Genomic DNA, 6,000 nt, shown 5'->3' with positions numbered 1-6,000 from the left:
ATTTATAAAGATGTTAAACAGTAAAGGTCCCAACATTGAACTCTGGGGTACACCACTAATACCCTTAGACCATTCAGAGTATGAATCATTAATTACTACTCTCTGGATGCGGTCTTTAAGTCAGTTCTCTATCCATTTACAGATTGACTTTTCTAAACCTATTGACCCTAACTTGCATATTTACCGTCTGTGGGGTTACAGTGTCAAAGGCTTTAGCAAAGTCCAAGTACACTATATGCTATTCCACTGTCTACCTGTTTACTTACTTCCTCAAAAAAGGGAGTAAATTTGTTTGACAACTTTGGTCTTTTTTGAAGCCATGCTGACTATTATTTTCTAGCAGAAACTCCCCTATGTGGTTCTTTATCAAACTATCTAGGACCTTTCTAACTATGGACATTAAACTACCCGGTCAGTTACCTGGTAATGATTTTGCTCCCTTTGTGAAGATAGGAACCACATTGGCCTTACACCAGTCCATCGGTTCCATGCAAGTGACAAAAGAGTCTCTAAAAATGAGAAATAAAGGGAGGCCTGGAGCATACGAGAGAAAGGAGTATAGTGGAAGGCCAGCATGACTGTGAAGACAGGCGGGGAGACAGCAGAGGGTTAATTATTAAAAAGTGGCACGTGCGAGAGTGAGAGGAAAGAGGAAGGGGGGGGGGGGGAGACACGCAGGGAAGAGATGAGAGGAGGGGTCAATAGGAGATAAAAAGGTCAGAAAGAGGCAATAGATAAATTGGTTGGTGGGGGTCTGCACGAGTAAGGGTCATGGCGTTCCCGAGCAGGGTGTATGGGCGGCTGGGAGCAATTCGTTGATAAGGTGCAGAGCCCAAGGTTTTAGAAGTGGTGGACCCTCGGAGGACCCGCAACTAGGAAATGATAATTCTGAGTTTTACTGCAAGGTTATTTGTTGTTGTTTATATTGGTTATATTTGTTATATATATATTTTATTTGTTCAGGTAAAATAATTTACATGTTTTTAATGGTTATGTATATATATTTATATACATATATAGTTATAATTAATAATTTATATATTGCTGTTATTTGTGATTAATATTTTATTTGATATGTTATGTTTAAATATTTGTTTAATAAAAGGCCTGCGGGCCATTTAAGCAACGTTGGTGTGTTTAATGTGTATAGGTGGGGTGGGTAATGTTTTTTTGGGGGGGTGTGAAGTTTAAAGATTAGGGGAATTTAGTTTTGGGCGAGTTGACCGAGCTATGTCTTGCAGCAGTCATGGCTTTGAAATGCACAAGCTCACTTCTTTGAGGACACATGGATGTAATCCTGGTGCTTTGTCAACCCTAATTTTGCCCAACTGTTTCTCAGTCATATCAATTTTGAGCCATTGTGACCCATTTAAAGCAGTGACATTTCTGTTATGAATTTGGACTTGAGCTCTGACATTTTCCTTTGTGTACACAGAGCTAAAAAAAAGTGTTTAGTAAATCTGCCTTTTTTTATCTCCAGTTACCAACCCTTTAAGGGGCCTACATGCTCAGATCTGATCTTTTTGCTAATAATTTATTTTAAAATTTTTGGGGTTTCCCTTACTTTCCTTTGCAATCTGTCTTTCATTTTGACGTTTTGCACATTTTATCTCCTTTTTACATCTTTTGTTATATTCTTTATAGTTTGCAAACGATGAAGGTGTTCCTTCATTTTTATATTTTTGGACTGTCCTTTTCTTGTTTCTTATGGCTTTTTTAACATCAGCTGTGAACCACATGGGTTTTAATTTAAACTTATTAAACTTAAACTTGTTACCCATTGGAATATATTTTTCAGTGTGCTTTTGTAGAACAGACTTGAAACATTCCCATTTCAGTTTTGTGTTCTTTGAGGACAATATTGTCTCCCAGTCCAAGTCACAGAGAGCCGCCCTTTATAATGGAAAATTTGCTCTCTTAAAATTTTAATGTTTTTATCTTTCCTGTTTTTGCTTCCTGTTTACAACTTACATTAAATTAAATCATATTATGGTCACTGCTACCCAGATTCTCTTTTATTTGCACATTTGTTATAAGCTCTGCATAGTTAGAAAGAACTAGGTCCAGCAGACTATCATTTCTAGTTGAGGCTTCCATAAACTGTACCATAAAATTATATCTTGTATTAAATTCAAACGTTTCCTCCCTTTTGCTGTACCTGTAGTGCCATTACTCCAGTCAATGTCAGGATAGTTGAAATCTCCCATGATTGAAACACTTCCACTTTTTGCTGCTTTTTCTATCTGTGCTAGTTTTTGATTCTGTACTTCTTCCTTAGCACTGGGGGCCTATAGCAGGCTCCAATAATTAATTGTGTGTTATTCAACCCCATATTTAACTCCACCCATAATGCCTCAACCTCATCGCTTGTTCCATCCGCAAATTCTTCTTTCACATTCACTTTTAGATCACTTCTCACATACAGACAGACACCACCACCCTTTTGTTTGGCTCTGTCTTTACGAAAGGGAGTATACCCAGGAATATTGACAGCCCAATCATGTGATGAACAAAGCCAGGATTCAGCAATGCCAACTAAGTCATAATGCTCTTCACTCCCCTATTTTGTTTGCTAGACTTCTAGCATTGGTGAACAGGCTCTTTAAACCATTGTTGCTTTTACCATCGTTTGCCAAATCTTTTTGTTTTTCAGTACAACCCAAAACCCATGAACCCAAACCCTTCCTATTTGTGCCAGGACTTAAGCCATGCGTTTAGCTGTCTAAGCTCCCTCTGCCTCTCCTGTGCTGTGCATGGCACAGGCAAAATTCCAGAGAACATAGTGTCATAGGACACTTGGAGGTCCTTTCCTTCAACTTGAAACCTAGTTTTTTAAACTGATTTTTAAGGATACTCCATTTTCCATCTATCTTGACATTGGTTCCAACATGGACCAAGACAGCTGGGTCCTGTCAAACCCCTCCCAGTTATTTGTCCACTCGGTCCACCACATGCTGAATCCTGGCACCAGGCAGACAGCAAACCATTTGGTTGAAGGGATCTGGACGACAAACTATTCTATCAGTCCTCCTGATGATAGAATCCCCTATTACAACCAATTGTCTTTTCCTTCCTGCATTTCCTACCCTCCCCTACTAGATGTGCTGCTCTCCCAGCTGTTACGGGTAGCAGTAACATCTAGAGTTGCCACCACTGGGGCTGCCACCAGCACATCTTCACATAACGTTGCAAACATGTTGGGATGCTCAAACACAGGGCAGGCCTTCTTTTTCTGGGTGCCCCTACTACTCCCTCCAACTACATTAACCCAACTCCCTTCATGTTCATCCTGATTAACCTCCCCACCCTCCACATCTAAGGCACTAACTGCCTGCTCATTGAGCAGGAGACCCCTCTCAAGGTGATCAACTGATTTCAGTGTTGCAATGTGCTTCTCCAGCTTTCCTATGCGAGATACCAGAAGGGCGACTTGCTCACATCTGTCACAGTAATATTCAACTAGGAGCTGTTGCTCCATTTGTGCATACATTTGGCACAATGTGCACTGAACCAAACCTTCCACCATGCTACCACTAATTTTCCCAGTTACAATGTTTGTTCGTTTACAAGGAGTTGTAAAAGTTTACTTACAGTTTGTGGTTACTATAAGGATTTAACTCCTCTTGTTTTTAAACTCCTGTGTTTTCTAACTCCACTTGATTAGAAGCCACTTGTTTCACCAGCCAGGAGTGAGTCACATTATCCTAACATTATGTACCAATGATGTATTACATATGTTTTAAAGGTCAATGGTTAGCTCTATCGTATGTACTTTTTTAACATGTCTAATTCAAGCATTGCTGATCCAAAAAGATATCAAAACAAGTATTGAACAGTTTAGTTACACTCTCTTGCAACATTTCTTACAGTGTTTTAAAACATGGCAGTGCTCATGGATAGTGTATATTGTTTTAAAAAATATAGCTTCCCCATGCTGTTCATTTTTAAAAAATATAGCTACCCCATGCTGTTCATTTGTGTAGGTTGGACTGAGCAACAAAGGCTTCTCCTACCAATTTTACTTGGTGGAAGTACGTTGTGGAAATATTGTGCATACAGAAAAATCATGTACATTACCGTAATAAAAGCAACCAAATCTAACTTTCCATAAACGTATAGATTTCTGTTGCCCATTCCTAATGTATAGTTGTCAGCAATGCAACCAGGCATGTTCCTTCTATTTTGGAAACAGAAGGAAGATTTGCATAAAATAAAACATCACTAGCTTACAAAATACAATAACTAAAATATTACTAAACCAATATTAATAACAATCATTTAATATTGTGTTAAAACATTAGATATGATGTAATTTTTTAATTAGGAACAGAATGTTCTAACAGCTATTGTCATATGAAAGAACAAATTATTGCTAAATGCTCTGGTGCGCCAAGGTCAGTAGGAGTGGCTTTGTGCTTTAAATGTGATCTATGCATCAGAATCTTTTAGACTTTTATTATATCTGCTTATAAAGGAACAGACTGTAAGTATACCCTTTGCTAAAATGCTTTACATTATGCTGAACATCGGGTTGAAAAAAAAAACTTATGTTCTCAGAACTGCTGACTATTATAAATTGGTGTGCTTTCTTAACTTTGATAGTTTCCTGCATTTGACCACATAGGTTGCTTCGAAAAGAGAAAAAATAACCTTGCAATGTTTTCTTAGATCATTTAAAATCATGGTGTCCAGTGCTCAGCCCTTCAGTACTTACAATGCATTCCGCAGCATGCGCCAAAACTCCGGCCAATGAAGTATTCACTATACTTTGCCTCTTCTAGTTCTTTTTTTCGGTTTACGTTACACTTTTTAATTATTTGCTTATGCACTTTACATTTTTTGTTTATTTATATTTATTAATGTATCTTGTTGTGGTAATAATCAAATCTTTTAGTGGTAAATATTGTGATTCCTATGGCTCTTTTTCCCAGAAAATGTTAGAAAATAATATTGTAAAAGGTTGAGGTAATTTATTTTAAGTGACATCAGCAAATATCTCAGATACTCCCTGCCGTATGCATTCTACAAGCATTCTCCTGACATGCACATGGACTGCACACTATTTATGCGAGAGCTTTTATTTCATTTTGCAAAATGAAAGTTCTGCTTACACTGGCCTGGCCCCTTTTCTAAATCACCTACTATATTTAGGTGCAAAACATACCTGTGTATGATAAAGTTACCTACATCCAACTTCAGCTCCTAGGCAGTGCCAATGTATCTGCCATTTTGGCTTTTTTGCTGTGGAATGCTGGGAAGGTGAAATATTGTTGTGACATCAAGTCCAGCAGTGCAGAAGATGGGTGTAAAGTAAACATAGTTCTTGCTTGATCTTTTACAGGTACATTTATTTTTACCTATATTTAGTAGGTAATTTGGTGAAGGGTTGAGGCTTTTGGAAAAGAACCTTCAATTTTAGTGGATGGTCTACTTTAACTTAAAACACTTGAGGCTGATGTTTTTGGCAAAGACTTGTCTGGACAAAGGCTAATTCTTATAAAGATATTGCTGTACACATGCTGATATGGAAGGCAAATATTTGTCTGGACACAGACTGATGCTAGTGATACAAGCAAATTATTCTGATAAAGTTGTGACATGATACAGGTTCATGCTGGTTAGACTTTCATTGGAACATACTCCAGATGATGGCGAAAAGTGAGTGTGGCTACAAAGTGTTACCATTTTGGTTAGGGTTTAAAACAGTCATTGTTAAATGTCTAAACCTACTGCAGTGAACACTGCATGCATCTGTGCCTGTATACCAACACTATGCCAATACATATGCATGTTTTGCCTGAGACTACCTTAAGGAAAAACCTAAATAAAATGTTTGTGAGCAGCTTTATCAGCAGCTGTTGGGACACTAAATATTTTGAGCACTAGTATGTACTGTATGACCCATATTGTGTATTAAGCTGGCACAACCTGTTGGCACAGCCTAACAGTGAAGTTATACTGTGCAGAAGTAATGATAGCTGTGCCTGTACAAGCAGTGAA

Source organism: Pyxicephalus adspersus, chromosome 5 (assembly GCF_032062135.1).
Source record: "Pyxicephalus adspersus chromosome 5, UCB_Pads_2.0, whole genome shotgun sequence".
Lineage (NCBI taxonomy): Eukaryota > Metazoa > Chordata > Amphibia > Anura > Pyxicephalidae > Pyxicephalus > Pyxicephalus adspersus.
Note: the sequence above shows the minus strand (reverse complement) of the source record.